At 38.3% G+C, this 24,366-nt stretch overlaps 1 non-coding gene across 1 annotated transcript; it reads right to left on the bottom strand.

Annotated features, from left to right (window-relative positions):
- Window positions 1–3,197: 3,197 nt before the first annotated feature.
- Window positions 3,198–3,270, bottom strand: TRNAK-CUU (transfer RNA lysine (anticodon CUU)). The gene has a single exon. It is a non-coding gene; the product is annotated as a tRNA-Lys (tRNA).
- Window positions 3,271–24,366: the final 21,096 nt, after the last annotated feature.

The raw sequence follows: 24,366 nt of genomic DNA, 5'->3' as shown, positions 1-24,366 counted from the left end.
ACATAAAAGATGTCAGATTGAACCAGTCATGAATTTTTTGACAAAAATATTTTGGGGTTGCGTTCTTTTTTATTTTGGGGGCAGGTGGGGGAGCAGAGGAGGTTGTTAGAAACTACTAATCCACTGAAACCAAAACTGTTGCCAGAAGGTGTCAATTCTAATTCACTGGGAAATATTTTTGATATTCAGTATGAAACTTATAAACAAAACAAGACGTTTCTTCATTCTCAAAAAATCTAAAGAAAACATGGGAAGCCAGCTGTGCATCCCTGTTTCATAAAAAAGTCATTTGACTTATGACATTCCAAATAATTGTCCTAACAAGCTATTGACTATTCTGGCATAAAAGATCTCCCTTTCTCTTTGAATTTCACCTTCTCAAAAATATCATGATGTCTTCATATTACAGATAATTAGGAAAATTTTTGAAGATTCCAACCTTTTCATGGGATGAGAATAATTTTCATCTAATTCTATTCACAAACAGAACATGAAAAAACAACTTCCTCTTTCAGTATATTATTAAAAAAAAGGGGGGGAGCAATTTCCCTAGGAATCAAGAATCTGCTTCAGGAAGAATTTGTTTAGAGAGACTGAGGCAGAAGACAAAATATCTTGCTGTAGCTTCCCCAAGAAAACCATCCAAAGTCTGTTTACTTTTTTTCTTCCCTAAGAATTACAAATATCATACTCAGAAATACAATTTGTATGTCAGTGCATTTTATTGACTCTAACAATTCTAGCATTTTCTTTCAGTTCCGTCAAACTACTTTGGTTTTCAAATACTAGTGGAATGCTATTTTAACAGTTATTTCACATAGCAGTCAAATACCATTTCAAAGATACTTGAGTATTTGACTGGAAGTAAGATCAACAAGGCTAACGTAGGGAATTTTAGAAATTCAAAGTTCAAAACAAGGTTTTCCCTATACTAAAAATTAAGCACATTTATCAAAAAATGCACAAAGGAAAAACACTAAGTTACTAATATTTAATCCTTTAATGTCATTTAAAACACAACTTAAATTGGTTTAGGTTACACCTGTAAGTCACTCACTTGAACTGAACTGCTAGAGTTAACTGCTGCACATCAGCTGCTCTGGACCAGTTATCCATGTGCATGCTCTTCCCCACTGATACCCTACCCTCTTCACACAGAAACATACAGAACAGTTGAGGTTGGAAGGGACCTCTGGAGATCATCTAGTCCAATCCCACTGCTCAAGCAGGTCACCTACAGGAGGTTGCCCAGGACCCTGTCCAGACAGTTTTTGAATATCTCTAAGGATGGAGACTCCACCACCTCTCTGGACAACCTGTTCCAGTGCTCTGTCACCCGCACAGTAAAGTGGTGTTTTCTTGTGTTCAAATGAAATTTCCTGTGTTTCAGTTTGTGCCCGTTGCCTCTCATCCTGTCAATGGGCACCACTGAAAAGGGTCTGGCTCTGCCCTCTTTACACCCTCTCTTCGGATATTTATATGCATCGATAAGATCCCCCCTCAGTCTTCTCTTCTCCAGGCTGAACAGTCCCCGCTCTCTCAACCTTTCCTCATATGAGATGCTCCAGTCCCTTAATTATCTTAGTAGCCCTTCACTGTACTCACTCCAGTAGCTCCATATCTCTCTTATACTGGGGAGCCCAGCCCTGGACGCAGTACTCCAGGTGTGGTCTCACCAGGGCTGAGGAGAGGGGAAGGATCACCTACCTCAACCTGCTGGCAATGATCTTCCTAATGCAGTCCAGGATACTATTGGCCTTCTTGGCCACAAGGACACATTGCCGGCTCATGGTCAACTTGTCCTCCAGGACTCCCAGGTCCTTCTCCACAGAGCTGCTTTCCAGCAGGTCAGCCCCCAGCCTGTACTGGTTCATGCAGTTATGCCTCCCTAAGTGCTCGACTCTGCGCTTCCCTTTGTTGAACTTCAAAAGGCTCGCCTCTGCCCATTTCTCCAGCCTGTTGAGATCCCTCTGAATGGCAGCACAGCCTTCTGGTGTATCAGCCACTCCTCCCAGTTTTGGATCATTAGCAAACCTGCCAGGGGTGCACTCTGTCCCATCTCCCAGGTCACTGAATGACTAAGTTGAACAGGATTGGATCCAGTATTGACCCCTGGGGGACACTGCTAGTTACTGGCCTCCACCTAGACTTTGCACCACTGATCACAACCCTCCAAGCTCTGCTGTTCACAGAGTTTTCAGTCCACCTCACTGTCCATTCATCTAGCCCTCACTTCTTGAGCTTGCCTATGAGGATGTTGTGGGAGACAGTGTCAAAAGCCTTACTGAAGTCAAGGTAGACAACATCTATTGCTCTCCCCTCATCTACCCAGCCAGTCATTCCATCGTAAGAAGGCTATCAGATTGGTTAAGCATGATTTCTCCCCTTTGTGAATCCATGCTGACTACTCCTGATCAGTTTCTTGTCCTTCATGTGCTTGGAAATGGTATCCAGGATAAGCTGCCCATCACCTTCCCAGGGACTGAGTTGAGGCTGTCCAGCCTGTAGCTCCCTGGGTCCTCCTTCTTGCTGTTTTTGAAGACTGGAATGACATTTGCTTTCTTTCAGTCCTCAGGTGCATCTCCTGATCACCATGACCTTTCAAAGGTGATTGAGAGTGACTTTGCAATGACATCAGCCAGTTCCCTCAGCACTCATAGGTGGATACCATCAGGGCCCATAGACTTGTGTATGCCCAGTTTGCTTAAGTGATCCCTAACTCAATTCTCCTCTACCAAGGGAAAGTCTTCCTTTCTCCAGACTTTCTCCCTGGTGTCCAGGGCCTGGGATTCCTGAGAGCAGGTCTTACCAGTAAAGACTGAGGCAAAGAGGCATTCAGTACCTCAGCCTTTTCTGTGTCCTTTGTCACTAGGGCCCCTGCTCCATTCAGTAGCTTTCCCCTAGTCTTCCTTTTGTTACTCAATGTATTTATAGAAGCCCTTGTTGTCCTTGACATCTTTCACCAAATTAAACTCCACTTGGGCCTTGGCCATCCTAGCCCCATCCCTGCATATTCAGACATCTCTATATTCCTCCCAGCTTACTTGTCCTTGCTTCCACCTTCTGTATGCCTCCTTCTTATGCTTGAGTTTTGCCAGGAGCTACTCCCTAGCAAAGAGATACCTATTAGCTGCCCCTTTGCTTGACTTCTTGCTCATTGGGATGGACTATTCTTGGGTTTGTATAAGAATTTTGGGCTCCCAACGTGGGGCTTGAACCCACAAACCAGAGATTAAGAGTCTCATGCTCTACCAGCTGAGCTAGCTGGGCAGAATCTTCTTTTGTACTGAAGGATAACTGGCTTCAGATGACCTTGCATTTACCAAAGGACAATTGCTCCATATACATATTTTTATTGTGGAACCACCAATACATACTTTGTTCATGTGACACAGTCCTTAGATTTCACTTGAGTTTTACTTACACTTTGCACACTCTGTAGAACCATATCATTTTCCTATGTACCTGCCACAAAAGCTGACCAACATACAAAAACACATGCTACAAGGATATTTCCATGTACCACGAGTTGCTTCATCCAGATAGAATGGTTTTCTACTTCTTTTCTTCAACCTTGCAGCTAAATAACACCATCCATCCCTTAATCCTCAGTTCAGTGTCTCTCAAACCACAATGCTGTGAAAGTGCTGACACTGACATGCTTTCAAATTATACATAAACTATAACAAACATTTTAAAAATCTGAGAGTTATCAACTATGATTTGACAACTTGTTTTTTTGCAGGAAACTCCTTGTTTCCTTAGTTACCCAAGATACAGTCAGTCTGTTCCTTTTTGAGAAAGTAGTACCTGGAGACAACATGGTAGTACCTCACAGTATCTCTGGTGCACTTGAAGAGCATGGAAGAATTTGCCATAACTTAGTCCTCCTCAACACTCTGGGATTCTTCCATTTTACTAGCCAAATTCCATTTGCAGCTGGACCAATGTTGTTGTAGCATGCTTAGCTTAAGTTGTATCAGGACCTAAACAGGGGTTTGCTTATTGCAGTGTAGGACAAAAATGATTCCTTCAAAAACAGGAATTAGATCAGGGTACCTGTGACATGCAGTTGACCTTCTTCAGTGGGTCTTCATATCTTTATTGTTGCTTAACACTCTAAACTACTTTTCCCTCTACAATCCCTAACACAAACCAGCTCATCCACCAAAGCTCTTAAATCTGAGTAGACCTGTAGTTAGTTGCATGGAGGTGGCCTTCCAAGCCTGTAGGGTTAGTTTACTATGACTGCCCCTCCCAGCAATTCTCCTGTTGGGTCAGCTTTGTGTCCAAATAGATCACTGGGGATGACAATGCATCAGTGTTACAGGTTGCCCTAACAGCGAGAAGTTAGCTGTAGCTAGCTGTTGATTGGCAAAAAATGATATGTTGTTGTCAACCTGTTAGGTCTCCACCATACCAGTTGGTGGAAGAATATGGGATACTGGAATATTGATCTATTTATTGTTGTGATAACTTGTTGCGAATCAAAGTTTTATTCTTTGTGGAAAAACATAGCATGCCAGAGCTGATCGCTGTCCAGTGAATGCTATGCTTTACTTCCATAAGCTGTGAAAGCTTTCACAAGCTAACTACAGAGGACACACCACAAAACAGACTGATCCACTCTTTGCTGCGGTCTATTAACTGAAAGTTTTGTTCCTTGTTAGGTCTCTGAAACTCAGCTATATGTTGTAGGACATCCTTGAAAGAATCAAGTTCCCTTCAGAAAAAGAAAGGGGATCTATTAACAGATCTATGACGACTGTAAAGCGAATTGCTGAAAGTGACAGATCCAGAGATCAATGCATAGATTTTCTGTCTGGCCTCCTGCTGGAAACTCTTAAGTAAACATTCTATAAATTTTCATTCTAATGGATGAAGACCATTTTGCACTATACAGTAACTTAAAACTATTCTAACTTCCTCCACAGTAATTTTAAGTTACATGATTATCTTATATTCTTTCTTCATGTTCATTATACAGCTTCTGAGATCTGCATTACAGATTAAAACAACTTCTCTCCTACAGTAGCCAAAGTTGTATTGCCCATTTATGCCACTCTACAACTCAAATTATTATTGTATGTGTATGCCTCTCAGACAGCTTAGCTTTGGAATTTTATTTTGACTGGCTACAGAAACACGTTTTTCAGAGGCTGTCATAAACATGAGTCTTGCTGTGCTACTAAGTCCTTTGTTTCACATGTTTTTTCCTTCTACGGGACTATGTCAGTGATGATTCAGCTCATCTGGATACAACAGGCTCATAAAATTGCAGCTAGGTCCAATATAAATCTTTAAAAACTGCTCACAGTAAATTCTATTATACCTGTTACTCCTTCTCTTTGGAGTTGCACTGGCCAGACCTTCCTCCTCCTTCCTTAGACAACCCAGGCCTGGAACTCCTCCTCCATGCTCCTTTCAGACCGTGTTAGAAATGTTTTGCACTGCATGTATGATTTAAACTAAACCAACCCTGTATGCTTAGTTAGGGGCAACTTTAAGAAATGTAGTAGTCAACAATGATAAAAATTAAAACCACTCATCAAAGAGTCTTTAAACACTCCTCAGAGATTCTGAAGTCCCATTGTCAGGTGCTATCAATTTTCTTTCTTTTTTTTTAACATTCTTTTTTCTTTCTTTTCTATAGAAAGACAACCTAATTATAGTTATGTTCAGGTATTCAACCTGGGGACTGGTGGGGAAGCAGCTCTTTCAGTTACACTAGAAAGCAAGAGCAAAGCTAAGTAAGGCAAGTCTGATCACTCAGTGACATCTCTATATGTCTCTCTCCAGCACAATCATTTTGAAGAACATATTTAATTTTCCGGTTTCAGAAAGCATTCTAGCATCACATGTAAAGAACCCTTATAATTTTAGTGACAACTCAGAAAGCAGGAGATACCTAATTGCTAATAGCATCCACTGTTTCACTTCATCTAAAACGTCTCCACCTGCAGTAATGAAGGATTATCTTTCACCAAAGAGGGAGTGCTAAGGGAAGCAGTTAAGAGAGCAAGCACTGCGGTTAGGCCAGGGTTTGTGGTATGGACTGGTAGAGGCAGCAAGTAACAGCCAAATGTATTACCACGTATGCTGCATCAAACTGTTCACTCTTGCCTGAAATGGCAGGTGGGAAACGTTGCGAGGTGGGAAATGCTGCAAGAAAGGTATTCCCATTTGATGCCAAGTCATAGGGGGAGAAGGAAGAGGAGCAAGACAGGGCATTTAACAACGCCAAGGTCTAGCAGCAGTGGTCTGTAGCTGAGAAATAAGGTTTGCTTCTCATACATATTACACCCCCTGCCAGGCATTTGCTCCTCCATTTGCAAAAGCACTGACCTGTGCAGTCCTTTCACTGTATACCCCTACACGGATGCCTCTTGTTTTACTTTGATGAACAGTACTCCCGTTAATGCAGCTCCAACTCAGATACTAGAGTGGGGGTGGACAAATGTTACTGAAACTAATGGAAGATAAAGAGAATTTCACCCAGATGGAGCAAAGCAAAAATAGAATTGACACACCACAAACTCTCAGAGTATCTGAAGTGCTCTGAAAAGCTTTAAATCAGAACTGCAACAGTCCAAGTAAATTCTGTCACCTATACCAATACTCATCCCCATGTCAGGACTATATTAAAACAGAAGTTATTCCTTTAACATATTTCAGAAATGAAACATGAACTATCTACAAATAGAGACTGAACCGTGAACTTACTTTTCCCCTCTAAGCTGATATTGCCTGTGAAATGGCCACACCAAAAGGATTACAGCAACTTTTGCTGCTCTATAGTTTTTCCTCTATTTCATGCATTTCCATTGACAGTCTTAGTACAATAATCTTTGTCAAGAAAAATATAGTCAAAGGAAGAGAGACTGCATTCAACCAGCATCTTTTGAAAGAATGAAGACTAAAAATAAACTCATAAAGTATTTTTTTTGCCTGCATTTACCATATACAGAATGCTTAAGTATGGGCAAGATTTATTTATAGGATAGGAGAAAATTGCCCAACACCAGCTTGTGAAGACCAAAAAAGGAGAAAACAAAAAGGTTCTCAAAAGCAGCTCTCAGGTGCATACAAAAGAGACAGAAATACAAGTCTGTCAAGATAACAAGTCTCCACAGCAAATTCAAGAGATTACGCCCTATATTCTTTACCATAGTAAACAAACAAGTTTTTTTTAAACAGATATGTATATTGCAGTATTTAGATGGATATAATTGCAATGGAGGATTTGTCAAGTTCAATGTGCACAAGTTAGTATAAACCGGCAACTGAGAAATGCGCGCATTAGTGAAACTTCTTAAAAGCATGCCTTCTGTTAAAGTACTAGAAATCACAGACTAAAACACGAATGAATGCAACTTGATTTCCCATGGATCTTCATCATGAGTATAAGCTTCACTTGAAAGTCTCTCCTCAGAGCATTTTTAAAAGTGTTCTCTGCAGCATGGATTCTCTAGTGTCCAATAACACACACATGAAAACACTTACAGTGTCTCTCTCTTACACTGCTGCTTGTTTTCACAGAATGGATAGGAGCTTAATTCTCCCAGAGAACTTTGCCCCTCTCAGATGTGGTTGAAATTGGTCATAGTAGCAAAAGTCATTAGGGAAGCAGAGAAAAGAAAGCATGCATAAAATATGTGCATGTGTATGCCTTGTTTCCATCCGAGCAGTCAAATAAAAGGCAGAGCAAAACAAGTGTGGCAGGTGCATGGGACAGGGATGAGGGGAAGAAAAATTACATAAATGAGCATCTGTCGACTAAAAAGAAAGAAAGATTAACAAAATAGAATCATGATGGTTAGAATGGCAAGACGCAAAATGGTAGTGCAGGTAAGAGAAAAAGAAACTGTCACTGAGTCAGCACAGACATCTCATCACGAAACACCAACCATTCTGGGGTTCAGTGAAAAAACAGGAAGCATAAAACCCCTTACAAAAATAAGTAACAGCCCCAGCAGGAAAGCCAATTAAAGTTGCAGCCACTCACAAGGAGACTAGAACAATTTTGGTGGATTTGGAATAAACAAGAAGGCTCACCAAAAAAAAAAAAAAGAAAGAAAGAAAGAAAGGTTGGAGCAGACTGGGACAACAGCTTGTACCAGCAGGAGCAGGGATGATGACTATAGTGGGTGAAATGAGATAGGTCAGAGAAAGCAAAGTTGGATGACATAACCACAGAAATAAGAAAATTTTCTTCATGAAACCTTCCTCATCACCAACAGCAAAGGAAAAAAATTAACAAGTACTATTATAAATGTCAAATAAATACCATTGTAAAAAATACAGACTGAGCATATATTTGGTTCACATAACACAGTAACACCTTTAAAGATAACAGAACATATAGTTTGCCAAAAGAGGCTCCTAAGTACTGTAGGCTTGCTTATACATACAGACACACTTCATCAAGGGTTAATGTTTTTTTGTTTTTTTGTTTTTAATTTCCTATGCCAAAAAAAAGGGCGCATACAAAGTTGTGCCCAAATCCCATAATTACTCAGATCCATACTATAAGGTTTCCATCGCCAAAGTATTTTACCAATTACAAGTTTACTTTCAGTATTACAGCTACCTTGTTAAGGAAGAGTAAGACACTAGGACAAGGCCTGATTTTTAATGCAGATACATCTGGCACCTTGGAAAATCCAGCTTCTGATTCAGGCTTCAAGTACTACCAGAATGTAAATGGAATAATACAGTTGCATTAACATAAATGAGAATTGTAAGAACTACAAAATGCATTCTGCTGATGCATTTTCAGAGAGCTCACTGCATAACTTTTCCTTGTAGGCTGCCAACAAAACCATAAAGAGGTGGCTCTAAATTGCTAATGGACACTACTGGCTCAAAAAAAAAGCCTGTGTTAAAATTATAACTCACTGACATAGCACTACTGTTATAAGATTGCATTTAGCTAGCACCTAGACAGGTGGGTCCCATTATTAGACCTTTGTGAGCTGAGGAGACAGATTAGGCTCAGCTGTGTGACTGGCAGCCCAGAGCACACCTGATGGGCATTCACGTAGTTACACTACGCAAGATCAGCATTAGCAAGGGTGCATATAGGATTGGCCAAGCTCCCCCACTCTGGGCACACGATGGGAACCCAAAGGCAGGTTGTCCCTGGCATTTTGCTATCTCTGCTCCCAGAAACATCAAAAGCTGCCGAGAGCTCTTTCATGACCTATTTTATCAGGCAGCCATAATCTACATCAGGGGCAGATGGTCTTCAGAGTGCAAGCAATCTCTCATCTACATACACGTGCATATGAACATTTACATAGTAAGAAGGAAAATAATAATATTTTTAATAATGTTTTCTCCCTGAGAAAGGGGAGAACACCTAAGAAAGTCCTCCCATCCTTCAGTCCTAAGTCCTTCACCTGAGAAAGTTTTTCATTTTCCTCTTTGTCCTACTTATCCACAATTTATAAAGCCCAGTATCTACATAAAGACAGCTATTCTACAAAATGGTTGCCTTTATTTTCATTGTAATCTCTGTGTTTAAAGTATAAAACTTCTCTTTGCCACAAAAATTCCTTTGAGGTGAAGGCTCCTACATATTTTCCACGTAAAATTGAAAATTTCTTAAAGAGAAAGTTCACTTCTCTATTTTAAATACATGTAAAAACATAAAACAGTTACTTGTTGTGAAAAAAAAAAAAAAACTGAAATGCCTTTTCACGCTCATGAATTAACATCACTCCTAAAGAGTTCCACTGAAGATGCTGCTTTTGGTATATGTATCAATACATATCTATCCTTATAGGCACACTCTTGCAGAACAATAAGTCCTCTGCTTTTCTTCAAAGGCAGATAGCTGTACCAAATCAAGCAATGACTTGGTAGAACAAACACATATTCATGGGAGACTCTAAGACACTGATAATAAAGCACGCATAATCCAAGGGTTCCCAGGGAATGAAGCCTAGGTACGTGAACATAAGGCTCTGACAAGCATTTTAAATACTGAGTGCTTTTGTGAAGGAACTTCTGAAGGGATTCAAAGACCTGATCAGCTGTAGATGTTGAATCTGTGACTATCCCTGCTCTTCCAGGCTTTCTCTTCTAAGATTTTTCTCTTCCCTATTTGTTATGGTGCATCAGAAATTCATCTTAGCATTCAACTCAGTAAACAAAATTTTTTTGTATAAAGGTCCTTAGCAGTAACCAAGCTAATGAGTCACTGGAACCTGGAACACACACTTTACATAAGAAACAGCTGCCATTTACAAACATTAAGGAAAAACTTGCACTTTGTTCTTTTACTATAACAGGAAACTGTGCCTGTCAACTCCTTCTAGAGTGCAATATCCTTTTCATTATGAAGGGTTTTGTGGATTATCTCCTTTTCCCCAAATAGTTAGTGTATACCGTGGCATTGCAGAGTTTGGCAGTGCTTTGTCTTTAACTTATGCCTGTCTCTCTCCCAACACTTTTTTTCCCTCCCTATAATAGGGATCCAAGCATGGGAAGAAGTGGGAAATTTTTAAAAGAATAGTGGAATTATTCTGAAGAAAGAGTTGTGTTCAAAGCTATTCTTGACACAGCCACAAACACATAAAAGTAAGCCTACAGCAAACTTTTTTACCCAGCTGCATCGTTTTGAAGCCACCAACTGTTATTTCACAACAAAAATAGTTGCAGCATGCCCACTAGAAACTGAGAAGGATGCTATAAACCTGAAAAACATCCTGCCTCTATTATAACATATTATTTTCCCACTGCTACCACCACTTCACCCTCTTCTAGAGCTTTTCTAAGAAGGCAACTTGCACTGTCAACAATTCTGTTTACCTTGGGGGCATCAGAAGTTTTCTAATTCATGTTTGAAACATTTAAATAGAGTTACCTGAATCTGACTTAATACTGGGATTATATGCCCCTAGAATAAACTAGTTCTGGCAGATACAATTATGTCTCTAAATATTATTTTATTCTCCATCTAGGATTTGCCTGCCTAATGCTCTTTTGCTTATATTATTAAACATATTTACAGAAAAAAACTACCTAGGACAGCAAGCCTTTCTGCTGGTATTTTTGCATTCCTTTATGTAGGAAACTGAAACTGCTGATAAATAACAAACTGATACTGCACTACTAAATTCAATATCCATTTACATAGTAGTTGTGGTTTTCTTTTAAAACTGGTTACTTTTGTAATTATGGTAATGACAAGACTCTGAGTGCATCTGTCCAGCTGGGACAATAGTATACAGGCATACTGACTTTCTCCAGCTGCTTTTTTCCCCAATCATATATTACGAACAAATGAAGCTATATGCTTGTTTATTATCACTTGATGATTTTCACCTACTCCTGAGTCCTGTTTCAGTGTAAGTGGACTCAGCAGGATCGTCTAATTGTCTGTCATATGTGTCAGTGGTGACTTTTATGAAGCTGTTGTGAATGTATGGGTAGTGTGATGGCATATTTAATTGAAATGGAATGAGACTGAATTGAAATGAGTTTACATAAAGTTTACATAAAGAAGGTCAATGTCCTCAACTTAAATGGATCAGTACATCATGTACTTGTGTTCATTTGACATTCTCCTGACAGCTGTATTTTCAAAGATTATCAAAGAATAATTAAAATGGAGAGTGCAGGATAAACTGATGATAAGGAATAGAATATAATTTTTCAGCCCCAAATTGAATTTTAGATGACCGCTATATTCTACAGCCTCCACTACAATGCAGCTTGTTAGCTTCATATGGGAATAGGAACGTAATTTTATGTTATTATTTGGAAATTTATCCCATAATATACACAAGCACACCGCATTCATTAAGCTCTAAATATGCTGTTGTAAGTGGAGAGACTGCAAAGTTGTACTCATCTGTGGCAGTAAATTTCTTTCTGAATTACAAGAGGCTGTGGTTTTGCTCAGTTTTTAAACCTTATTTTTGTCTAATATGAAATCACAGACTCTGTAATATTTAAAAAACAGGAAAAAAGAGTTACAGAGAGAATTAGAAGAATATGTAATGTAAAGGCCTATTTATAAAAGAATTTCAGCTTTCATTATCAAAGACTACTAAAAAAATCAAAATGTTTCTCCAAGGTTCAATTCTTTGCTTCTAAGCAAATAGTTGCACAAGCAGCCTGTTAAACAGAAGGACTTTTAAGCTCACTTTTCGCTACAGAAGACATGATGCATCTTTTGATTTATTCTACAGAAGGTAATTTTTTGCCAAAGAGCCCAAGGCACCAAATTCACAAACAGAATTCTTCAAGTTTTATACGACCTGAGAAATACCATAAAATATTGTAACACATTTACACACACACATCATGGCACCAACCGCTTTCTCTTCTCTATATATTTCATTACTCTTTCCAACTGACAAGGCTAAAAAAAATCTCACTTAATACTTTATAAAAAGCAGGTTGTAGAACATTTATGAAATGAGCTTTACTCAGTTTTGAACTGCTCTCTATAAGAAAGAGTTCTTTTGTATGAAAGTGATTTTTGGTCAACCCCAGAGCAAATATTAAACATTTTTCATTTGTGCTAATTCCCAAAGAGACAAAGTTAAAAGGTTAAGTGGAAATTAAGTAGATTTTGTTTGCTTTAAACAACAGAAAAGATAACAAAACCTTTAGAGGATACCAAGATAATACCAAAGGAGATATTTCCAACACTTTTGCTTTATTAAAGCCACTCCACAGCACGGAGTAAGAGCTGAGCTTTGATTCGCATTCACTAAGTACACAGCTACGACAGGCTACAAGTTTACTGGCCTTTAGCAGTCTGCTACTGCTATTTGCCATAGCAGGTAACTCTCCTTCACCTACTGACAAGAGATTACCATTAACATTACTGTTGGCAGAGAAGAAGCTAGCCTGGTACCTCAACTCTGCAGAATGGGGTGGGAGCTGCCTAGTGGGACAGGGACGGAGGGACAGCCACAGCCCTTAGGAGAGGACAGGGTATGAAAGCAGATGATCTGTCCCCAAAGAACAGGCCTGGCAAGCACCAGGCAGGGAACCTGTGGCCCATCGAGCCTCCAGGAGCTGAATGCATGAGCCCCTCGACGCACAGGGCAATTCTGCAGTCGCCAGCAATGCAGCATGTACCAAGAGTCAAATCTGTTAGATGCACACGTGCTACCAAACAGGGTTTTATGGCAGGGGAATGGCTTTGTTTTATTTTGAATGCAGCCCGGAAGAGAACAGCTTTCCTGCTACAGATCAACAGAATGAGTTGATCTTTTATACCATGTCACTCAGTTGTAAGAAAACATTAATAAGTGATGCTGGTGTTAGATCTACTACTACTATCTTCAAATAATGCAAAACACTGAGGCTTCCTAATAATGTGCAATTTTCCACTTAGTTAAAGAAATGGTAAGTCAAGAACAGGAGAGATTATAAATTAAGATTTCTTTCCAAAACTCTTCTGAAAGCTGCACTGATATTTAAGCATCCAGCAAATTACGTTGGCTATTGAAATATACTGATTTTGAAATATACAGATACAGAATAATAAGAAAGATTTTATGGGAAACAATGGCCTTTAAATTTCCACAGCAGCTAAAAAACAAAATATCTATGTAAGTCATCAGCAGAAGTAATTATTCAGTACAACAAATCATTTACTTAAAAAAAAAAATTTGTTTCTATTCCTAAAAATAAACCAGATTTAATGTTCAAGAAATAGGCACTGTGCTTTGGTTAGGAATAATGTAAGAGTAAGGCTTTTGTTTTTCTAAAGTGCTATATGATAATTCAGTTGTAAATTAATTCAACACAGAAGCCAAAAGCAACAACTCATGAGACAACAGATACTTAAATTAACCCCTGAAAGGCCAAACCCAGGGAGGCCAAGAGAAGTGCTTGTCTTTCAGATTTCGCTGTCTGCTAAGATATATAAAGAAAAGCTGCTCTTGGATTTATACTAAACAGGATCTTGCAGTCAGAAGGATGGGAGTATCGTGCTCCTCATGTACAGTTAAATGCACAAGGTCATGGTAATCCAGTATCTATAACTAAAAATTTTCATAGTCAAGGATGTGCTATTGTTTTACAATGTAGTTTGTGTGCCTGTTAAAATAAGTTTATATTAGAGTTGTACACGAAAATGCCATAATCCCCTCTTTATTTATGCTGAGAGCCTCATTCACCTTTCAGCACAATTAAACATTTTAAACATTTTTACATCTTTGGGGGTTTTACACCTGACCTCAAATGTCCCTATTTTTTGTTTTTTAATGCATCTTCAAACAATTCCAAATGAATGTTAACAAAACACAGTTTGTGTATCAGCTATGCTAATATTGTACATAATTGCTTTTAAAACAAGCAAAAATGAAGCAAGGAAACCAATGGATTGGTAAAATTAGCTGTTTTCTTATTTCTGATCAATAAATCAATTTAGACATAGCTTGAATTCTTAGTCAAGGAAATAGTCAACATGAGAAATTGCCCTCAAGTTTTATAAATAAATATAATTTTTTAAAGTGAATGAGTCACTACACAGAGAAATAGGAAATTACGTGAAGATGAAAGAATATTGATCAGCCATGAAAAAGCAAATTTGGAAGTGAGATTAAACAAAGAAAGGGACATTTGTTGTCTGAACAGAAACCCAGATGACACAGTGTCATCTACCAAAAGGCAAGCACTTTAAACAGGTTTATGAGTTGACATAATATTTGAAAAAGAAAACCATTAAAAAACAGATTAAACACAGGTTGTTGCAGAGGTGTGGGAGGTTTGTTCAGGCGTAATAGCATTTGCAATAGCAAATGAAACAGAATTAAGCAAGAGTATGGGCTACAGAGGGCCAATATAGATACAGCAAGATGAATACACAGCACAACTATTATTAGACTTTTCTTATACTGTCAGGGAGTTCACGCTTTTATCAACCTCCCTTAGCTCATTAAGGGTGAAGATTATCTCAAACCAACCAAGTGATCCAGAGCAGCTTTAAACAAGTAAATAAATAAATACAGTGTTTTCTCCAAAAACAGCCTAAGGAAAAATCTCAATAGGCCCTAGTGTTCAGCCACATATCTAAATTACTTAGTTAGCCGTTGCTCTGGCGAAACAAATGCTGCCATAGGTTGATAACAAAAGGTTCACAGGTGTAAAACTGAAGTCCTACTGCTGACTCTGCACAATTGTTCAGTGACATCCTGTAAAGTATTAATTCCAACAACCAAGGGAAGTTTTCAGTTTATTAACTTTGGATCTTGGCATTGCGATATGGGGAAATTGCTTTACATCTAATTTTCTTTCCAGGATATCAAGACAGCATTCCACTTGCTAAGATGATAATTTCAACAGTAGAATAAATCTAATTGACAAGAGGCCTTTTCTCCATGCGAAAACACCTATTTGTTTAAAAACAAGGTGATCCATGAACGTGTTATTTTGATGCATTTTTCAGAGAAAGCTAAAGGAGGTTTACTTTGTTTTGCTGACTGCTTTTCCAACTCCTTTGCAACCTAATTGGTAAAGGACTACACAGGCAAGGCCTGAGGCATTCCCATGTTTCCTGAAAGCCTCCATACTCAATAGCTCAGGACACTTTTTTGGGGCCACCAAGCCTCAAAACATTTCAGAAACAGACAAGAAATAACCAAAAAACTCAGAACAACAACAATGATGACAAAATTCAACACATACTTTCAGTGAGATATGTGGCATTCCCAAAACATTGTTTGATTTCACTTCTAAAAAAAGTTTAAGGGTTTGTGTTTGCATTTGGAGTGGTGATAAAAGTTTTAAAATTCTTCATGTTATTTAAGACAAACCAGAAAACAGAATTTCACATTAATATTACTTGTTGCAAAGTGTAGTTTGACAATCAGTGGAGCCAGTCTAACAGCTTGCTGCCTTGAAGAATAGCATGCCCTTGAGATATTTAAAATGTGGCAAGTCATCATCATTACAATATGCCTGGCAAAGACATAAATGTTAAATGGAATGACAAAAGCAGTGACAGTTGGGAACAATATCTTCAGTACAGATATTTGCATACGACATCTTCAATAGCAGATCAGTTCTGGTCAAGTAACGCTAAAAGTTTTCCACTTCATTATACTGTTATGTGCACTTCAAACTTACTAAATTTTCCCCAATTACTCATTATGAGTTTAACATAACTGATGTTCACACCTATGCATATCACATACACCCTAAGAAGCAAATCTCCCTGACACAAAATTTCTTCTCCTTCTTAGTTGCTCAGCTTTGAAGTTGTTACATGCTGAACAACAACCTAAAACATATAGAAAATGCATAAACTTTTATTAATATTTATCTAGAAATTGGTTTAATTTCATAATACAAAAAAAAATTGTGAGAATGACCTATACAGTAAGGCAAGCTAAACTCCTAGTGATGCATGTTAAAACTGATGCAAGCCATTCATATGGCAGTGAAGATACCAAGTTTTCAGTCAAAATGGCTTTAGTAGGGAAAGTAAATACATAAAAAAATAAAAATATATGACAAAAAATAGCAAAGGAAGAAGGTACAGTCTGTAGTTCTACCATAAGACAACTCCTTTCCTTATTCCAGAGTGGATGCTCTTCTCATTTTACACTTCATTTTGGAGAATGCAGTGTTCTGCACAAAATGCAGAGGAATGCATAGAAAAATAGACACGTATGGAGAAACATAGTAATTTGGATACCATTACTAGCCTGTAACCCCAGCTCAGCTCTGTGGGTCCTTCCTATCTACAGCTTTGTAAAAATTTCAAGGTAGAAAGTTTGACACTCGCTTTCTCCAAGTCTAAATAACAATACCATCAATGAAGATAAGAATCAGATCCATTAGGGTAAGCACATTTTTCAAAAAAGGACTAGGTTAAACACATGCATCCCGTTAATTGACTGCTAGACAAGCTACAGACCCTAGGATTTGTTTTCAGTGAACTGAATTGAGCAGAATATCAGGTGCCAAGAGAAACACACCATCCTTTTTTATTCCCCAAATATTTTTTTTCCTTATTCACTGACCAAAAGTGAAAGAGTAGACCACAAAAAACACTAGTAGGATGCTTTTTCTCTCTCAATCCCTTTATTTTATACAGAATTCCCTATAGGTATTCCCTCTTCCTTAATATTACTATTATTCCTTATTATTACTACAGTTAATTTGTTTTAAATTGAACATTAGGTTTCTCTCACTGTTAAGTTTAATTTAAAATTGACACTTGTGCCTTTTAATAAGTAAGGGTAGGTTTTCTTAGCTTGATGAAGTTTTATGAATCAAGCAACTGGGACTCAGACATACACACACCTATGCATATTTTTGGGGTGTTGTCTACAGTAACCTACAGCACATCCCATGATTTTGCACTTCAACCTCCTTTTTAGTTGAAAACTTTCCAAAATTATAAATTGTACACTGACTCCCTCAATATGACAAAATAAACTGTATTTCCGAGAGACCCAAGAGGGATGACTAACCTGTGCTCTACACAGCTAAAAGCAAAATTCTAAGTCTTGCATACAAGGCTTAACTTTTTCCACAGTTTCTGCAGCCAGCTACTTAGAAAAGCACAGTGTGGACATGGTAAAGGAACAGCTATGGACAATCAGAACTTACAGGTATCCCATATTAATGAATGGGGTAGTTTGGTCAAAGCCAGACAAAAATAACAACTACAACCACCACCACCACCACCCCCCAGCTGGGAACAGACTGTGTTGCTAGTATCTGATACATATAACTATTAAACTGGTAATTCTAAAGTTAAGTGGGTTTTGTGAGATACAGAAAGGGGAACACATTGCAGTTACTTAATTTTGTATCGTTGTCACAAGTGTCAACTTTAATTTTATTTTGTTTACTGTATTTAACTAAATACACCTAATGCATACTTCTCTACCAGAATGAGTAAGAAATTAGGAAGCCTTTTGGATTAGCTGAATTTGTCTAAGAAACAAACACAGCACAAGAAAAATGAACAAGAACTTCTGCAGTGTATATATTGTATTCTGCTATATTGTCCACACATACACTCAAGCCCCCTTCCTCCACTGTGGACAGTGTGGATGCAGAGAGAATAGAAACAGAAGAGACCTTAAGGGGACATCTAGTTCTTCTCCTGATCTTGTACCTTCCTGACAGATATTTGTCAGACTGTTCTTCAAAACCTCCCGTGTTGAATAATCCACCACTTTCCAGACAATTCATTCAGGCTTTGCTATCCTTAAAGTTAGAAGGATTTTCCGAATGCTTACTTTCCTTGCTGTAGCCTAAGCCCATTAGTTCTTATCTTTTAAATATGAAGATAAATTTTCCTCTCTACGAGCATTCTTACCACATTTCAAAACTTATGTCTCTTCTAAGTCTCTTTTTCAATATATTAAAGCTACCTCATTTCTCTCTTTCATTATTAGTCACCATTCCTATACTGAGATAATTTTTGCTGATTTCCTGTGACTTTTGGTGTTGGATCAATCAGTCCTTCTCTTAACCAAAACTTGACACCATGCTCCAATGAAGGTTTTACCAACGTTTAGAAGCTACTTCACAAATTTTGAACTTTTTAAGTTCCATCTCTGTCCTTTTGATAACTGCATGACACCGTTAGCTCCTGTTCAGCTTGCAATCCTAACTACCTCCAGACTTCTTACCAAACTGCTATCTGCACAGCTGTTTCTGCATTCACACAGCCGATTACTGTGCAAATTTCACTTATCCTTATAATGTTCCAGAGTATTTTTCCAATTTGCCGTGACTTCTGAATTCTGTTAGTCACCACATTTGCAGTGCTGCCCATTTCAGTGTCATTTGAAAATTTAATGAGTACCCTCTATTTCACCATCCCAGTAATTAACAAAAACATGGAATTGTACTTTAGCCAAGACAGACCCCTGAAGCATCCTACTTTGTACACTCATCCATTTTGTCCCTATACTACTGAAATTATTTTTTTTAATTTGTTATTTATTAGTTATACTTAAAAGTGTTAATCTTGCTTGCTCCTGGAAATGTCATGCAAACCAATAACAAAGCTTTACTAAAGATATACAACATCTGTTTCTTTTTCCTATCCTAGAGGCCTGTTACCTTGTCACTGAAGGAAATTAGATTAGTTTGACATGATTGTTCTCAACAAATGCATGTTGGTTGTTACAAATTAGAAGCTTCCCAAACATGTCATGCTGGCTAATGTGAAGACTTTAAAAAATGTCATCAAGTTACTATGTGTAGCTTTTATCCAAACAGAAACTAATTAAAGACATTTCCTTAACATTACAGAGGCAGTACCCTACTTCTCATTCCATTTTAAATAGATTTAAAAATGGTCCAAAGATTTTTCATTAAAAAAAAACGTAGGAAGACAAGAGATTTGTGGAACTAAGCTCCTCCCTCCCCAAGTGTGTTTAATATAGAGTTTTAAATAGCAGCCATGAACAACAATGATCTCACCAAAAAAAAAAAAAAAACCCACAGATTTTAGGATGTGCAACTCTACCTAAACCAATGACAGTATGAAGTATCCTCTATTTAAACAGCAAGAAGATATTTAAAATGTGAACATCACCATCCCTCACGCTAAACATTTGCTTATACTTTCTGAACAGGATCATCTCTGGCACTCCAAATTTGTTAAATTTATCAAAATTTTAAACCAACAACGGGCTCAATTTACATTGTTGGTCTGAGGAGATTACCATGTATGGGGATTACTTTGGATTTGTTATGAAAATATTTCCTTTTATTATGCACTCAATTGTCCTTTTGCTTACTATGCATAGATTTTATATCAATTATTTCAAAGTTTCACTGAAGCCATTGCTGATATGTAATAACACGAAAAACCATTCTAGGACATGATTTAATCACAATATTTCTGACACAGTAAATTCTTTGCCTGCTTTTCACAAAGATCAAGTGAAACATTGCTTTTTCTCGAAGTAAATACTGTGCTTTACTTAAGCACACAAACCAACAGATAAAGCGATCCAAGATTTTTCTAGTACACAGCTCAAATATTTTAACTTTCAGGAAAACCTACAGGACCTGGATTTCCATTTCTTGACTCACGCAGCCTTTTTTCAGTCATACCAGCAAAAATCCAGATAACAACCAGACCACTTTGTACATTTGCAGAGAGGCTAAAAGTGGGGAGGGAGGGGAGCAAAAGCGAAATGACGCACTTTCACAAGTGCAGAACATTCCGCTGTCTCCTGTGGAGGTATACCCTGCGCGCTGGAAAGCAGACTGCTCTCAGAGGCAACGAGCAGAAGTCGGGCTGGATGTGCATAACCGCTGTTGGCCCCAGATTCTGCAGTGATTGTAAATGCAACCACTTTTCCGTGCAAGAACATTAAGCAGGCTGAGAGTACAGGTGACAATTAAAAAGAGAACAGCCTTGATTGCAAGGCTCATGCTGTTGAGATAAGAAAATTGACTCTTACTCCATCTTTCAGCTTAGATACCAGTAGCCGAATGGCTTTCAAGGCTGTTTTATTCAGCTCCCTACTGTTCCCTCTTCAAGCTTTACCGCTCCCAACAAACACACACAGCATTTTGCCTGCTCTCCAGAACAGCTCTTTCCCTTGTTTTTAAATCACCACATACTTTCTCAAATATTTTTTCCGGGTTCCAAGATTAGTCTGCTTGAATAAAGCATTCATCAGCAGGTGTAGGGGGGAGAAGGGGAAGTATGCAGGTCTTCAAAGCTCAGTATAAGGTGTCCTCTCCACCTCTCCTCCCTCAGTCAGTAGAGGAAGATAAGCATCTCCAGAGAGCAGCTGGATTATGCAGGTGTGCAAATTAAGAGCCAAGGCCTGCTTACTTAGATGCCTCAAATCTCACAGTACAAACAACCCTCCTTCTCCTCAGAGACACAACAAGGTTTAGAGATATATGAACAGTAGGTAGATTTACAGTCATTTTAGGAGAAGACTCAGAGTCTGTTTCACCTTCTCTAGTGTGGGTTTTGAGCTAGGTCGTGCCCCCAGCTACATCTGTCTGTGCTTTACTGGCATTGAAAAGCAGAATTGTGCAAAAGCCAAGAAATCCATTTAGGTGGCCCCAAAACATTTAACTAGACTATGTATTCCTCTGAAACATCACATTATAAATCCAGCTGCTCAAGAATCAAGAGTCAGCCACCTACATTCACCGACTTGGTTTAGCAAACACACTTGCAAGGCGTGTTGGGGTTGAGGGGGAGTACTTTCAGACTGGAACGCGTAAGGTACATCCAGGCCATATCTTAACATTTCTCTCTATGAGAATGAGATTTTCTGTTAAAATTTCTACTGTCTCCAGCCTAAATTCTCACCCAGGCAAGACATACCTATGGTGTTCCAGTAAAATGCAAAAATTCCAGTAGACAGCAGCCCTGACCAGTAAGTCACACTGCCCACAGAGTGGGGACCAGAAGGGAGGGATATACCTTCATGAGAGGAGGAAGGGGATGTTTGCAGAATACTGCTACCTTGCAGAATGCCATAGCCTACAGCAGCAGTGACTTTTTTAGGGTTTGGAAGGCAACTACCAGTTAAATAACACTTCAATTTATACAGGAGGAAAAGGTAGTTTCCCCACTTTCTTCTTTCTCCTCCTTCCTTGTAACAGCCAAAAGGATAGAGAGCTCCCTGACTTCCATGCATTAAAAAATAAAGTTTCTTTACCAGACAATATTGCAGTAGATAATAAAAATGCTGTATTCTCAATCTGCTAATAGTCTACTGCAATTCATTTTGAACTACAATAGCAGTAAGACAAGCCTTGAGGCTGGCAATAAATTTATGTAAACATAGAAATTCCGATTTCTGTTTTATTAAAGGAGAAGGCCAAGGGAAATCCCTTCCTGAGACATGCTAATGAAAACAGGAATAAGAGAGAGAGAGAGAGAGAAAAGATGGAGTCAAATGTTTTAGACTCCATTCTGAAACCAGGTGTGAAATCCCTGCTTTTACCTCCATTCACAAATAACAGCTTTGTTTTTGATAAGCATTTGCTTTTCTGTTTCCAAATAGTCCAACTTATGATGTTCTATTATCCCTTCTCATTTCCCCACTTCCCCTTAACAACTCTCATTCTCCTGCTTCAAGGCTTCTATGTGTTCATCAAGACAATCACTATAATCTTAGCGTACAGTTTTCTTCTGTTTACATGAAAAGTGATTAAAACAAAGCTCCTCAAAATGTATCTCTGTGTAAAAGCCTCACTCCTCTTTCACAGTCTGCAACAAACCAACAACCAAGCATATAAGTTGATTGACACATCCTTATATTAAATTGTAACTTCCATTCATGCTAAGTTTTATTGTACTATTTTAAGAGTTTTGATAGAAAAATGTCTGTGAAAATGACAATGAAGATGCCAGAGGATTAGCTGTATTCTCTTGGCACTGTTACATGCAATAAAATGCAACAAACAAAAAAATCTGAAGCTGTTATCCTTCTCTTTCAAATTTGGAGAAAATCATTTTCAGAAACCTTTTAATTTTAAAATGTCATCAGCGAGACTCTGAGGTTAGCTGCGCATTGCTAAGAACCTTCTGCACTGCAGCTACTACATGTGGTTTTATCAGTTTGCTAAAAAAAAAACAAAAAACAAAAAACAAAAATCACCAGTCTTGTTTTATGAAGTCTTGCCAGCCCACCAAGCCCCATTCCATCACAGGCCCCACATGAAAATATCACAATGCTTTTGCAAGATCAAACCTTGAAGCCTCATCCATTAAATTTCAAGCTTTGCTATGGAACAACTACGGGATCTCAGTTTTCAGACTGATGTATTTGAAAGTACACATTCGCATAGCCACTACATACAGGAATCAAGAAGCAAGACAACAAGGCAGGCCAATGAATATAGAGGAGAAGCAAAGTATTTCTTCAAACAGGTGAAAATGCAACAGTAGCCTTAAGGAACACACTCATAGCTGGTATAAATGGGCTGAAGGCAATCATACAATGTTAATTAGCAATTCCAGGCTAAATAGCAGTTTTCTTGCACAAATGAACAACAAATTTGAGTTGTGGTTCCATGAATGTTTTCTTTAGAAAGCTAATTTAAGGTCTCAGCCTTGTAGCTGCTCACTGTCCATTCCCCAGATACCACAGAAGCAATCTAGTCATTGGAATAATACCCCCACTTTCCCTCCATTCATGACATGAAAAAAAAAAATTATATTTTCTAAACATGGATCATTTCAGTTTACCATATGGCCCCATCACCAGTTATTTCTGTATGACTACAGTACAAGGATGGGAAAGAATAACTGAGGTCAGAAACCTCTTGGGCCTCTTTTACTGCCAAAAACAGCATTCACAGAACCTCAACTTCAGGCAGAAACAGATTAAAAGAGCATTAAAACTAAAAACCTTTTAGAGACATTAATAATTTTTCAGTATTTCCCATATACACCTCTCTTGCAGACTTTATCGGAAATGTACACCTATCCCCAAGTGCACAACTACACCAGACATACCTTTTTATAAGTAAAAGCTACTAAAAGTGTAAGCATAGTGCTGAAGTAAGTGATTCAAAGCCATACAGCATGGAGGATTTGACACACAAAACATACCTGCCAAGCTGAAAGGTCCACTGCTTCCCCCTCTATTTAGCAGATACAGTGCAGACACATCCTTAGTCATATCCTTTCTCCTTCTCTGTGTTCACCTTCTCATTAGATTATAAGAAGTGCCCTATGGCAGGCACAATAGTTATCACTCTGTAGTATGCTTAAAGCAGCAGCATCCAATCCCTCAGCTAGCCCCTGGGGGCCAATGTAAGTTACAAAGAAAACATGAAAAATATACATAAAGTACAATTTAATGAGCAACACCCACTTGAGCCTCACAGACAATTGCTCCATTTTCCTCAAAGTTTTAAGAACATATTATCCCAAAGGATAAGTTGGCACAAGGTGTTTTCTCCACAGTAACTGTCCTTGGATGCTTTTATTTTCTACTTAATGCAGTAGAGCTGATGGCTAATAGCTTGCTCCTAAGTCAAAGCGGTGAGATAGTAAAATGACTATCAATCAATAGGCATTTAAGTTGCTACTGTTTCTTTATCTCCCTTTCTCACCTGATTTCTAAAGAGAAAACCAAACAAGTATTCCAGAGTGAGGATTTCGAGCAAATTGGCAGAAAGAACATCATCTCTTTCCAGCTGACAAGTTACTGTGGCAAATGCGACTATTGGAACCAAGCTGGAAAGTCAAAGCAAAGAAAGTCAGGACAAAGTTCTGAATTGTCTCTTCCCATGGTCACAAGCACAGAGGCCAGTGCCTTTATTTATGGCCTGACCTTTCTTGTTCACAGCAGGTCAACAGTAAGCAATAGATTTCAACATATATTTACTGTCATCAAGCTACACATAAAATGAAGACAGTTTGAGTAGATGCAT

The sequence above is a fragment of the Apteryx mantelli genome, chromosome 2 (genome assembly GCF_036417845.1).
Source record: "Apteryx mantelli isolate bAptMan1 chromosome 2, bAptMan1.hap1, whole genome shotgun sequence".
NCBI classification, from domain to species: Eukaryota; Metazoa; Chordata; class Aves; order Apterygiformes; family Apterygidae; genus Apteryx; species Apteryx mantelli.
Note: the sequence above shows the minus strand (reverse complement) of the source record. Positions and strands in the feature narration are given on the sequence as shown.